Here is a 13,338-nt window from a genome sequence, read left to right on the forward strand (position 1 = left end):
TGCACTACCCTAAACCCTAAATCTACCCCCAGCACAACCCCCTACTCTACACAAATATCACTGCACTACCCTAAACCCTAAAGCACTACCCCCAGCACGACCCCCTTCACTACACAAACACCACTGCACTGCCTTAAACCCTAAAACACTACCCCAGCACGACCCCCTACACTACACAAACACCACTGCACTACCCTAAACACAAAATCTACTCCCAGCATGACCCCCTACACTACACAAACACCACTGCACTACCCTAAACCCTGAAACACTACCCCCAGTATGACCCCCTTCACTACCTAAACACAACTGCACTACCCTAAACCCTAAAACACCACCCCCAGCACGACCCCCTTCACTACCCAAACACCACTGCACGACCCTAAACCCTAAAACATGACCCCCTACACTACACAAACACCACTGCACTACCCTAAACCCTAAAACACTAGAACCCAGCACGACCCCCTACAGTACACAAACACCACTGCACTACCCTAAACCCTAAAACACTACCCCCTACACTACACAAACACCACTGCACTACCCTAAACCCTAAAACACTACCCCCAGCACTACCCCCTACACTACACAAACACCACTGCACTACTCTAAACCCTAAAACACTACCCCCAGCACGACTCCCTACACTACCCAAACACCACTGCACTACCCTAAACCCTAAATCGACCCCCAGCACAACCCCCTACACTACCCAAACACCACTGCACTACCCTAAACCATAAAACACTACCCCCAGCACGACCCCCTACACTACTCAAACACCACTGCACTACCCTAAACCTTAAAACACAACCCCAGCATGACCCCTACACTACTGCACTACCCTAAACCCTAAAACACTACCCCAGCAAGACCCCCTACACTGCCCAAACACCACTGCACTACCCTAAATCCTAAAACACTACCCCCAGCATGACTCCCTACACTACCCAAACACCACTGCACTACCCTAAACCCTAGAAAAAAAAACACCCCATGCCCAATCCCCCTTACCTCTCACTCCTTGTGGTTCCTCTCTCCTCCTGGTTCATGCTTCACGTCGTCTCTGAGGGGCGGTGCACGTCGTTGTGAGGAAACGGAACAGCCTCTGTTTCCTTACAACAACGTGGATCGTCTACATGTTTTTTAGAACGCATGGTCATTTACCATACATACCTTTACAACAAAATTTGTTGTAAAGGCATGCATGGTAAATGACCATGCGTTCTAAAAAAAATGTGTAGTAATGATTTCGCGATGTACAACACATGCGTGGTAATGCATGCATTGTAATGGTATTGCAAAGTAAAAAAGTCATTGTAACGGCTGTTTACCGATCAAAGCTGGCCCCTGTTCTTCAGTGAGACGTTTATTTGATTAATTAGGAGGAGGGAATGTGTTTTTTTTTCTGAAAAGTGCATTCCCAGCTGTTGTATTGTGAAAGTGTCCGCGTGGCCTGGTTTCACTTCCGGTGAGAAAGTGGAAGAGTATGTTTGGATCTAAAGGAGTTCTGTTGTTGGACGGGGCCGGCGTGACACGTCATCAGAAAACATAGCTAATGGAAAGCGTCCTCCCTGAAGTGTGGAGCAGTGCCATGAGAGGTCAACGAGTGTGCATCCCACCGCAGTATGACTGTACCGCGTGACCCATGTGCCACCTCCAGGGTACGGGAGGCAGAAGCGGCATCGCAGGTCCTCTTGAAGACCGTTGTAGCACTAATTCTACATTTTTGTACAAGGGCATTTTAACTTTGTTGTTCCTGCCAGATACAAAGAGAAGATCCTGTGTTATTCAGTGCCCTATTTACCTTTTTTGTGGGTTGTGGTGCTTGTCACTTCGCTGCCCCACCGGTGCACACGACTGGGCACCCCACCTCGTGTGCCATCTGCAGGACCTCTGCCCTCGCATCACTGGTTTCGGTTTCTGGAGTGGCAACATAAACAGTTGCTCCCAAAGGACTAGCCTGAACACTTAGGTGAATATCCCCTGCACCAGCATTCCACTGAAATTCTTTCCTAGCTCTCCCACGTCAACGAGGACGTCATAATAGCACGGCTCCGCTTGCGACAGCGTATGACGTCATCGGAGCCATAAGAGGACCTCGTCGGCGTGCTGACGTCACTTCCACCCATTTTTTCTGTGCCACCGAGGCAAACAAGCGGACCGAGACATTTTCACATGTATACATAGTATAATAAATATATATATATTCACTTAAAAAACCATAGGTTTCAAGCACGTTATAGTTAGAAATTAGCATTTAAAAAACCTTAGAAATTCACTGTAAAAACCATAGGTTTCAGGGGCGTTATAGTTAGTTGGACATTTCACTCGTACAAAACCATAGAAATTCCCCCGTTATAGTTAGTTCAATTAACTATAACTCGCGCGCCCGCAATGCACTGCTGATGACGTCACATATTACATCACTCATGACGTGGTCAGTGACATCACTCATGACATCACTGATAACATCTCAAATGACATCACTGATGACATCATCCAGTCAATCTGTGTTTTTCTGAAAATTAAATATGTTTTATATACGTATATCTCAAGGTCGATGGAAGAATAAATGGGTATATATGTGTCTAAATGGATGATTTTTTTTGTAAAATTGATTGTATAGCTGACTGATTAAGTGTATGTTAGTGAATACATGGGTTAGTGAGTAATGTTTAAATATGTAAATATCTGTATCAGTCTCTCACTTTGTGTATAAGTGGCTGCATGGGGTGGTGAGTAGCTACATGGGTGTCTATATGGGTTATTATTTGGTTATTTGAGTATCAGTATGAGTGTCTGAGTGTCTGTATGGTTCGGTGGGGGTATTACTTAGTGTATAGATGCATGAATGAGTGACTCACTGTTTGTATGTGTTGAAGACAGCATGTGTGTAGAACTGTATAGGTGGATGAGTGTGTGTATGGGTGTGTTAGTGAGTGAATGACTGTCTCAATAGTGTCTTTATGAGTAACTACATATGTGTTAAACTAGTGTATGTGAGTATTGGTGTATATAAGTGAGTATATTTGAGAGTGAGAGATTGGAAGAGTTCCTGTGCAAATAAGTAGGTGTTTCTATAAGTGGTATTTAAGAAAGTAAGTATGTGTAAGGTTCTGTAGAAGTAAGTGTGGTAGTGTGTGTATAACTGTATATGCAAGTAAATGGATGTTTGATACTTTGTTTGCATGTGTGACTATGTGTGTGAGTAACTCTATGGATGAGTGGCTGTGTGTAACAGGATGTATAGGTGTATGAGTACATATGATGAGTGAGTTCATGTATGAGTGACTGTATAGGGACTGTTGGTGAATGAGTGGATGTGTGTGTAGATCTTGGAATTACTGAATAGGTGTGTTGTAACTGGTATTGGTATGTCCATTGTTTTGAAAATGTTAGTTTGTTTTTTGAGTGTGTGTATCAAAGGTTATATTAGGGTGAGAGGAGGTCTGCCACTCTATCACAAGGATGATGTCATCAGTGATGTCACCAGTGATGTCATTTGAGATGTCATCAGTGATATCATGAGTGATGTCACTGACCATGTCATGAGTGATGTAATATGTGACGTCATCAGCAGTGCATTGCGGGCGTGCGAATTATAGTTAGCTGAACTAACTATAACGGGGGAATTTCTATGGTTTTGTACGAGTGAAATGTCCAACTAACTATAACTTTCCCTAAAACCTATGTTTTTTTCAGTGAATTTCTAAGGTTTTTTAAATGCTAATTTCTAACTAAAACGTGCATGAAACCTATGGTTTTTCCAGTGAATTTCAAAGGTTTTTTAAATGCTAATTTCTAACTATAACGTGCCTGAAACCTATGGTTTTTTTAAGTGAATTTCAAAGGTTTTTTAAATGCTAATTTCTAACTATGCCTACAAAGGTAGGACATGTGCAGAAAGAGAAAGAAAGGCGCAGAAAGAAGCAAGAGAAATGCAGAAAGAGGCAAGAGAATTGTAGAAAGGAGCAAGTGAGGTGCAGAAAGAGCCAACAGAGGTGCAAAAAGAGGCAAGAGAGGTGCAGAAACAGGCAAGAGAAGTGCACAAAGAGGCAAGAGAATTGCTGAAAGAAGCAACAGAGGTGTGGAAAGAAGCAAGAGAAGCGCAGAAAGAGGCAAGTGAGGTGCAGAAAGAGGCAAGAGAGGTACAGAAAATGGCCAGGGAACAGCAGAAAGAGGAAAGATAGATGCAAAAAAGGGTGCAGAAAGAAAGAAGCAAGAGAGGTACAGAAAGAAGCAAGAGACACCACCTAAACGTCCTCGAATAACATAGGGCACAGACTTCTACCAAAACCATAGGAGACTAACACATTCTGAGGTACAGAAAAAACACCAACCTTTCAGTAATAAAATACTCATATCGTGCAAAAATTTAAAAAAACACAGGGAAACATATGCCTTCTAAAAGACTGAATATAAGCACCTTCCAGTAACAACGGCCAATAGTTCGTCCAAAATATAAGTTCGCTTTAATGCACGAACACAAAGGGAATTATCATAATGAAAGACACACAATTGATGGACGGAATGCAGAACAAATCAAAACATTCTCCCCCAGTCAAGATATCTGGGTTAAATCCATCATTCTTTTGCTCACCATGCCACCCCAGTTTAGACCTGGCCATATGCAAATCAGTCTTGACCCTGTGCCTCATGGGAACAGTCCAGCCTGAACTGCCAAGCCATGTCCTCGCTGGACCGGACACAAACATACTAGGACCGGTTTCGGGGTTTCAGCCCTCTTCAGCCAGGATAGCTTGAATCCAGTGGCACAGTGAGCCCGGGACCTACGTCTGAGCAAAATAACAATGGATTAAAACCCAGATCTGTGACTGGGGGTGAATGTTTGACAATGTTAAACATTCCGTCCATCATCTTTTTGTGTTGAATTATCATAATGACACAGAAATACAAAGTTTGTCTTATAATGCAAGACAGAAACTCGTACCAACAGCACAGAATATAAGATTCAAACAGTGCACAAACTCCGCTCAAAAATGCGATAAGACAAATGCATTCTAATGACATGAGCACAACAGGGACACACGTGTACTCACACGCAGCCTCTTTTACGGTGTTTAAGCATGTTTTATTTTGGAAAATAAACGTTTATCTCGAGCACTAGTGATCAGCGCCCTGAGACCCATGTGTCACGGAAACAGACATGGAGCACACTTGTGGCAGTAGCAGTCAGAAGCCAGTGAGCTGTAAGTTGCAACACTCCGTCTCCTCTGGTACGGTAAAGTCTGCAGCTCGCGTGCACATTTACTGCTCATGAAACCGTGACATATATAACGGGTTATGTGGATGACAAAGAGGATGTCTTGTGGGCTATGGCTAGTTAAGAGAATTTGTTTTTATAACATCCCATAGTTCCAATGATACAAGTGGCAATCCGCCAATGCTTTAGTTTTGGGTTGACAACACCATAGATGCTATGCAACGAGTTTAAAGGTGCTTGTAGATGGGTGGTCGGTGCATGCTGAACACGGCACCCTCGCTTCTACTAAAGACATAATGGTGCTGTTTTGGTGTCGTACATATCTACTGATCTTGGCACGCAAGTAAATACATTGAAAGGCACATGCATACACCTTTGAGCTCAGGAATAAGCCACATGGCAAGGCTTTTCGCACTTGAAGTAAAGTTGAAGAAATTAATGTTGCAAGTTTCCTGGACAGAGTCCCTAGCGCCTATCTGGTTCTCATCTCCCGGCACCGACTGTGGCGGCCCTTGGTGGTTTTCTCACGAGCTCTCTGTGCACTTGTGCTCTGGTTCGAGGTACTGCGGGTATCACTCTGAAGACTCAGTGCGGCGTGCACTTCTGCAGGGTTGGGGTCAAAGCATATGGGTGATGCAGTGCTGCAAAACATAGATACCTACCCTTACCCGTTACCACAGCGCCCCCTTCAGCCTCAGGAGGCACAGCGCTCCCTACTCTCCCCTCCGGCTGGCCGCCGGTCACGGCTTAGGTTTCCGGGCTTCGCTGTGAGTCCAGGGAGCTGTCAACCCTGGGAGGAGGGGTCCCGCCCACTCCCGTATCGGGTTCCCGTAACTGACAGCGTCTTCGCGGCAACCCCATCCCCGGCCCTGACACTTGCTCTATTGCAAATTAAGCTCTGCCTGGCGCTTGACATCAGTGAATTGTCTAAAATTTAAAGATCATTTGCTGATAAGCCAGGACCCGGCCTGTGAACTCCTCTTTAGGTTGAAAAGTAACTTGTTTTATTGAAATCAAGTCCTTCCACGTTCATTTGTGTTACAAACCTAGGCTGTTGGAGATGCAAAAGTGAAATATTTAAAACGGTCCACTCACCATAACTACACGGAATTGTTCAATCCTGAAATTGAAGCATCCAAGCGACCAATAGTTCATGCTTGACTCTCCCCGAAAGAGCCAATTTGGGCCTGCGTTCCACAGAATGTATCCGCTCTACACATTTCTGGTATATCTTACTTAGCTTGCCCAATTGTCTCTGTTGTAATTTTCACTTGGGACGAAACAGGTCATCAGCATCCCAATGTTAACTACTTTGTTCTAGTTTAATCAGATGAGAGTCATCAGAATGCAATTTTGAAACGAAATCATCTCCATAAAGAATAAATGGGGGAGTCAACAGGAGCAGATCTGTGTCCAGCCCCTCTGATTCCAGGGGTGATCACTCTCTGTTCCCCCCTGCCTTGATGCAAGCCTGGGAATTGATATGAAGTAGTCAAATCTGATCCCAAAAATTGGGATCAATTTTCTTTGTTAATAATATTTTGCAAAACACTATTCGATGTACAATAAATTGCTGTCACAAATGAGGTGATAAAAAGCTGGCTTTCTTTCCTTGTTTTCATAGCATCTGGTTGCCGAAGTAGACTTGAGCGCCTATTAAATGATTTTGATTTCCGCTTGGTGTTCGTAGCGCCTTAAAGCACATCTGAACACCGAGCACAAAACCTGAAAAAGGCAGGAATAACAAGCATATGCGAAATGGGTGTAAAACCATTTTTTAATCGCAATTTTACATGTTTTACCCCTATAAAAATTAAATTAAAAAATCTGAAGCGCATGCACTATAAATGTTGAATGTGCTGAAGGGTGTTTGCAGTGTACTGCTGCACCAGCCTCTAAGGGCTTCTTTCTAGGAGCCCGGTTATCCCGATAAACCACTCACAGAGTTTAGGAGTTCCTTTGGAAGGGCGAGATTTGCGGTTACTCCGCGGATGTGGTGGCTTACACCGAGTGACTCCACCTGCTGACAGCAGGTGCAGTCTCCGTGTGAAATACCAGGGTGAGAATGAGGAATAACAGGGGACGTGGGAGCAGATTTACCAGTTCCACTGTCAATTTTCCATTTCAAATGGGACCCACGGGGACTCACATTTAATTAATACCAGGTAATTCTGCCACTCCGGATTCAGATTGAATATATTATTGAATACTTGAAATGTGACAGTTTATACAATAATTTTGGAACTATTGGGGACATAATCTAAACTTAAAACAAAATAGCATAACTTCGGTGGATGGATTTATAGAACACACACTAAAAACACACTTCGTAACCAAGACACCGATTTTGACTTTCAATTCACAGTAAAATGTTGATAACTCAAGGCACAAAAGAGTAACAATTCAGTGCAATATCAATACATTGGATTAACCCTCCTGCCGTTTTAGGATGTTGCCCTCTGAGTGTGGGCACAGCAGCCTCCCATCATGGATGGGGATGATGCAATCAGTAACTCTGGGTGAGCAGAGAAGATGAGCCAAGCTTCTGGGCACTCAGAAGAACATCCATGCCTATGGCAGAGCTCTGGGCACTACAATAATTGAGATGTTTCTGAGTGTAGATGGGCATGTGCCTACTGCGTACTAATCTTGCTTCTTTCCACGGTGGGGCCCTTGTGTGGCTCCTGAGCTCCTGTGTTTTCCACTTCTCCCAGTGGCTCCCTTTCCTTTTCCCTCTTTGGTGTTATATGTGGGTTGTGGTGGCACCGTCTGCGATACCACGTCATTCAGAGTTCTTGGAACCGGATATTTTCTAAACCAAACAATGCTTGGCATGGAACCTGGAGCCAGCCCATTACCTTTGAGTATACAGTGTGACTGCGGAATAATGAAGGTTTTTGTTAGACAGAATTAATCAGCACCAAGGTAATCAGAGTCCTCCCTCTACTGCTTTAGCCTGCCCATAAGAACGTCATATCCTCTGGTAGTGGGGCAGGAGCATCCAGTAAGGCAGATTGCGGTCCAGAGGGGGGCAATTTAAGAACACGTTGCCAAATGACTACCTGTACTTTGTTCTTGTGAATTGCATTATTTTTTAGGGTTTGTCTGTTGGGGAGAGTTTTTATGGCTCGGGGTAGTTTTTAGGACTCAGGATGGGGTAGGGATAGATGTTAGGGCTAAGGGCATGTGGCATAGGGTGTGATCTTTACCACACATCCCTATACCAGTCATGCCTTTACCATAAAATTGTGTGGTAAAGGCATGCTTGGTTAAGGAATGTGCTGTTCAGATGCATTTGTGGTTTAGGCATCGTAGTAGAGGCACATGTGCTTTAGCCATGCCTGCCTCTGTCATACAACCCTTTTTCACTGAGCAGAAGGATTCTATTCTGATCCACCGTTTTAGCTTTTCTTTGGGCATCCCAGGGTCCTCAAATGTGTAGTCAATCTTTAGCTTTTACTTTGGTGGACACCTTATCTGTGGGGTTATTTTTAGTTTTAACCTCCGCTTTCTAGTGATGTGCTAGGCATTTATAGGGTATGAAAAATGGACTGCTGCACGACTGTGCAGCGGGTGCACCTATGCAAGCCAAAGGCAAGCCCATCTGTGCCCGCCCGTGCCTTCCACTCTGGGTGTTCAAGAACTGAAGCAACTCTGTCCTCTGTTGGTAAAGTAGATTTTTGTAATACATCCTTTAAATAGTCTTTCTTACAGCTTAGGTCTCCCAATAAAGACTCTCTAACCGCCAACCTCACCATGGATAAGAAACTACTCAAAGAGCATTTATATGTACCTAAATATAAAACAGATAATAATGTCAGTGGCCCTCCATCCAAAGTGTCTGCTAGTGCAAGCAATAATATACTGTGTTCCCTTCTTTGTAAAGTGAGATCTGCTCAGTGCCCCCAAATTCAAGATTTGGCTTTGTAACATCAGGTCGACATATATTTCCTGGCGGAATTTTGGCTTGAAGAGCAACTTCTAGTTGAATGTGAGCAAAAAGATTTTAAATTTATTGTGTTAATCGCAGTAGCAAGCAAGGATGGGAGTAATAGTTATGGTGCAGGTCAATCTTGCCATTCAAGCTGGATTGTTTAGTACTGAACTCAGCTTATACTTATTAGCCATTTTGTGTAAGATTAACACTGGGCTTTTCTACTTTATTTTAATATATTATATAGAATCTTGCCTCTTCGACATTAAATTCCTTGATTGAAGACATTGGGCAGCGAGTTTTATGTCAGAAAAAAGTTATTCTACTTAGAGATCTGAATCTGTAATTTGCATCGGCATCTGGTGCCACCTATCAATTTAAGCAAGCCATGGAAATGTATAGATTCAATTTAATCGATAAACCGTCTATTCATCAAGCAGGTCACATATTAGACACCATCTTTTCAACTACAGACGCATTAGAGATAAGAAAAATACTTCCCATATTGTGGAGTGGCAATCATGCCATCTTTTTTTTTTCATGTACTTATTGGCAGAACTAAAACAAGCTCAACGTGAGGCATGCCAGCTCACTCAGAGCTGAAAATAGTGCAGACCAGAATTGATAGCTTCCCAACCGGACACAATTTTTGGAGCTCAAGCGCATACTCTTTCAAACCTTGCCATGACAAATTGATGAATAATTTTTTTTTTATATTTTAAATGAAGTAATCAATCCCTTCATCTCTGTTACTAAACAGAAGGGAAGAAGTAGAAAATCTAACCCTTGCTATGCCATTGAATTTTGCCATTTAAAGTTGGTCAACAATTGGAGAGTAAATGGCGCAAACGTTATGAACTTTCACTTAAGGAGTAATTTGAACATTTTTATAAGAGTAATCAATCGGATATTAAGAAGTCAAAGACATAGGGGCTGATTGCGAAGGCGGAAGGCCCGCCAGCCATGTGGTGACGCGCCTTCCGCCATCGGATTGCAATTTTCCACCGCCAAATTAGGATGGCGGGGGGAATCAGACCGCGACGTGCCGGGCTTAAAGACCTGCCTGCCACGGATCCGCCACAGGCAATCGGTCCGATTACCTGGTGAAGCAGTCAGCATCCGTAAAATGGTGGCGGTGCCTAGCAGGCACCGTCCGCCAAATTACAATGCTGCATCCCCGCCAGCCGGTGTATGGTGGTGGAACCACCATTCACAGGCTGGCGGGGATTGCATTTGGGGGCCCGTTGCGGGCCCCGCTGGGGTGGAGGTGGGGGGTGCACTGGGGGGTACCCATGGTACCCCCCTACATTTCCCTGCACTAAGTGGCATGCACCGCGTGGTGCCTGTCACATAGTGCATGGAAATGTAAACTGTGCATCTTTACCATTGCAGCGGGTGCTGCAGCTAGCAGCACCCGCCGCAATGTTAAAGATGGTAGATGCGACTGCCACGGTGGCGGTGGCATCGTAATACCACCAGTGGGACCGCCGCCTTGTAGGTGGACAGTCCCACTTCCGGATACGATAGCAAACAGACTGAAGTCCGTCTGCCATCGTAATCACCCCCATAGTGTTATATAGAGTGTATTATAAACTCTTCAATCATCTCAAAGGAGCTCTTTAATATTTTAAAGGAGCTCCATGGTCCGGATATCATGCCCTTAAAGATTTTGCCATCTCAAATTTTTGTGAAAATGTAGCCTTCGTTTTTGATAATAATATTCAGAATATACAATCTGATATTTCAAATAGTAAAATTCCATCACCTATTGGTTTGAATCCCCCCAAATTTTCAGTTCGCTTAACCTAGAGGCTCAAAAAATTGGAACCGGTTTTCAGGGAGATTCTTTTAGCAACTGTGAACACACTGCAAGCATCGGGGTCCCTGATAATGTGTATCCCCCATAGTGGGTGAAGAGATTGATTACCTTGAAGCCGGATATTTTCATTCAGGAAACTTTTAAAAACGTGTTTGTTTGATGGGATGCAACATGATGATGGCTTAGTAATTTTTTGGGTCGAATATCAGCAGTTGTTTAACACCATTATGTTTCAGCAACCATGTGCTTTATACATACCTATCAAAGACTGGAGACCATTGCTTTATCAGAAGAATATACAGATTTTACCCGTATGGTTCAATTCTTTCTTGAGCATTATTAGCTACACTGAAAGTAGACCAAAATGCCATGCTGATACAGAAAAATAATTCTATGATTTGTTTTAAAAGAAAAGACATGATGCCCTTGGCACCCACTTTCATTCTAAAACGTCTCTCTTATTTCTGATTGAAATAAGTTTTATCCCAATTCCAGCAGTGTTTTAAAGGCCTCCACTGGTTCAGGCAGCAGAACCTGGACTCTTCATCACAATCTGGTCTTCTATATGGCACACTCTCGGGAGTTACAGTTTCATTTTAAGTACCGGGGGAAAACTGGCTGAAAAACAGGCTTGGGAAGGGGGGGAGGGGGAGGGCATATGATTACCATAGGATTATTTGTGGTTTACGGGAAACATTTATACCCTTACAGCCTACACTTGAAAATTTCTCCTAGTCATTTGTACTTTGAGTTCTTGGAGCAGATCGGTCTCACTGTAATTCCTTCTTTACCTTTAGGTCTCCTATAGACAGGTTTAGCATTCTCATCAATCTCATGTTTTCCAAATAGATAATACAAAATTACACACCTATTAACTCACATACCGGGTCTTTTGGTCAACCCTCTTCCCCAAGTGCCATTGACATTCTCATTCCACCCACCACAGCATACAGTATGACTCAATGGGTCAGCCCACTTCATTCACTGACTTCTTGTATTACATGATGGCATTTTACCTCATCAAGGGCCTCATGTAGGTAAATAAATATTACCGCTTCTTAATTACCGAGCCGTACCGAATCGGTATTTAAGAATCGGTAAGTTATATGTAGGTAAAAATTCGGTAACAAATACCGAATCGGTAACGTTCGGTAATCAAGAATCGGAAATCACCGATTCGGTAAATACCGAGGTGGTATTTACCGAATCGGAAAATACCGAGGTGGTATTTACCGAATCGGAAAATACCGAATCGGTATTTACCGATTCTGAAACTACCGAATCGGTATGTACCCAATCGGTAAATATTAACACATGACTTGAGGAAATAGCCAATCCTGTGCAACCACACCCCACCCAACCAGGAAGTGGCCACACCCAGGCAGGTGCACACAATTAACAGACCCTGGAGAGGCTTGGAGTGCAGAGGAGAGGCAGGGAGCCAGTGCCTGTTCGTGCAGCAAAAATAACATCATGTCCAGCCAGAGGACACAGAGAGATGGAGGGGAAAGGAGGAGGAAGCTGAAATTCAGCCCCAAGGAACTCCAGGTGCTGGTGGAGGAGGTGGTGAAGCAGCACCAGAAGCTGTTTGGGAGGCAATCCCTGCAAGTGCCTGAGGCTGAAAAGCGCAACATTTGGCTGGCCATCCAGGCGCAGGTCAATGCTGTGGGAGTGACCCACAGGGACATAGAGGTCCTCAAAAAGCGCTGGTATGACCTGAGGATTGTAACCAAGAGGAAGATGGGGGACATCCAGAAGGAGGCCAGCCAGACTGGAGGTGGAACCAACAGGGCACCTGCCCTCACCGAACTGGAGGAGCTGGTGGGGGCCACAATCGAGCAAGAGAGCGTCGTGGGTCTTGGGGATGCTGACAGCTCTGCCAGAGCCGCCACCCAACAAGGTAAGACGAATGCACAGCAATGTAGCCCCCCCTACCCCTATCCCACATCCCCCATTGTGAAAGGAGAATCCCACTCCAGTCCACATGTGTAAGTGCAGACAGGCAATGCATTCTGGGAGACGTAGTCAGGGAAACACCAACCATGAAGTTAATGGCACAGGGCAACAAGGCATGTCACACACATGAGGCACAAGGAGGCAGAGGACATTTTGGAATGTGAAATGATTTATTGTGATGCTTGCAATGCAGCCCTTCGGGGACACTGAGCCGATGTTGCATTTCTGTCCACAGATGTGACATCACGCAGGACAGGGCATGCTGCAGGAGAGAGGGCACACCGGCCACAAAGATCATCTCTGGCCAGCACAAGTTCAGCCCAGGGAGCAGGGCCACAGGCAGCCGCACCACCAACACAGGCAGCCTCGCCTCACCCAGAGCCAGCATCACCGCACCCA

Source organism: Triturus cristatus, chromosome 6, assembly GCF_964204655.1.
Source record: "Triturus cristatus chromosome 6, aTriCri1.1, whole genome shotgun sequence".
NCBI classification, from domain to species: domain Eukaryota; kingdom Metazoa; phylum Chordata; class Amphibia; order Caudata; family Salamandridae; genus Triturus; species Triturus cristatus.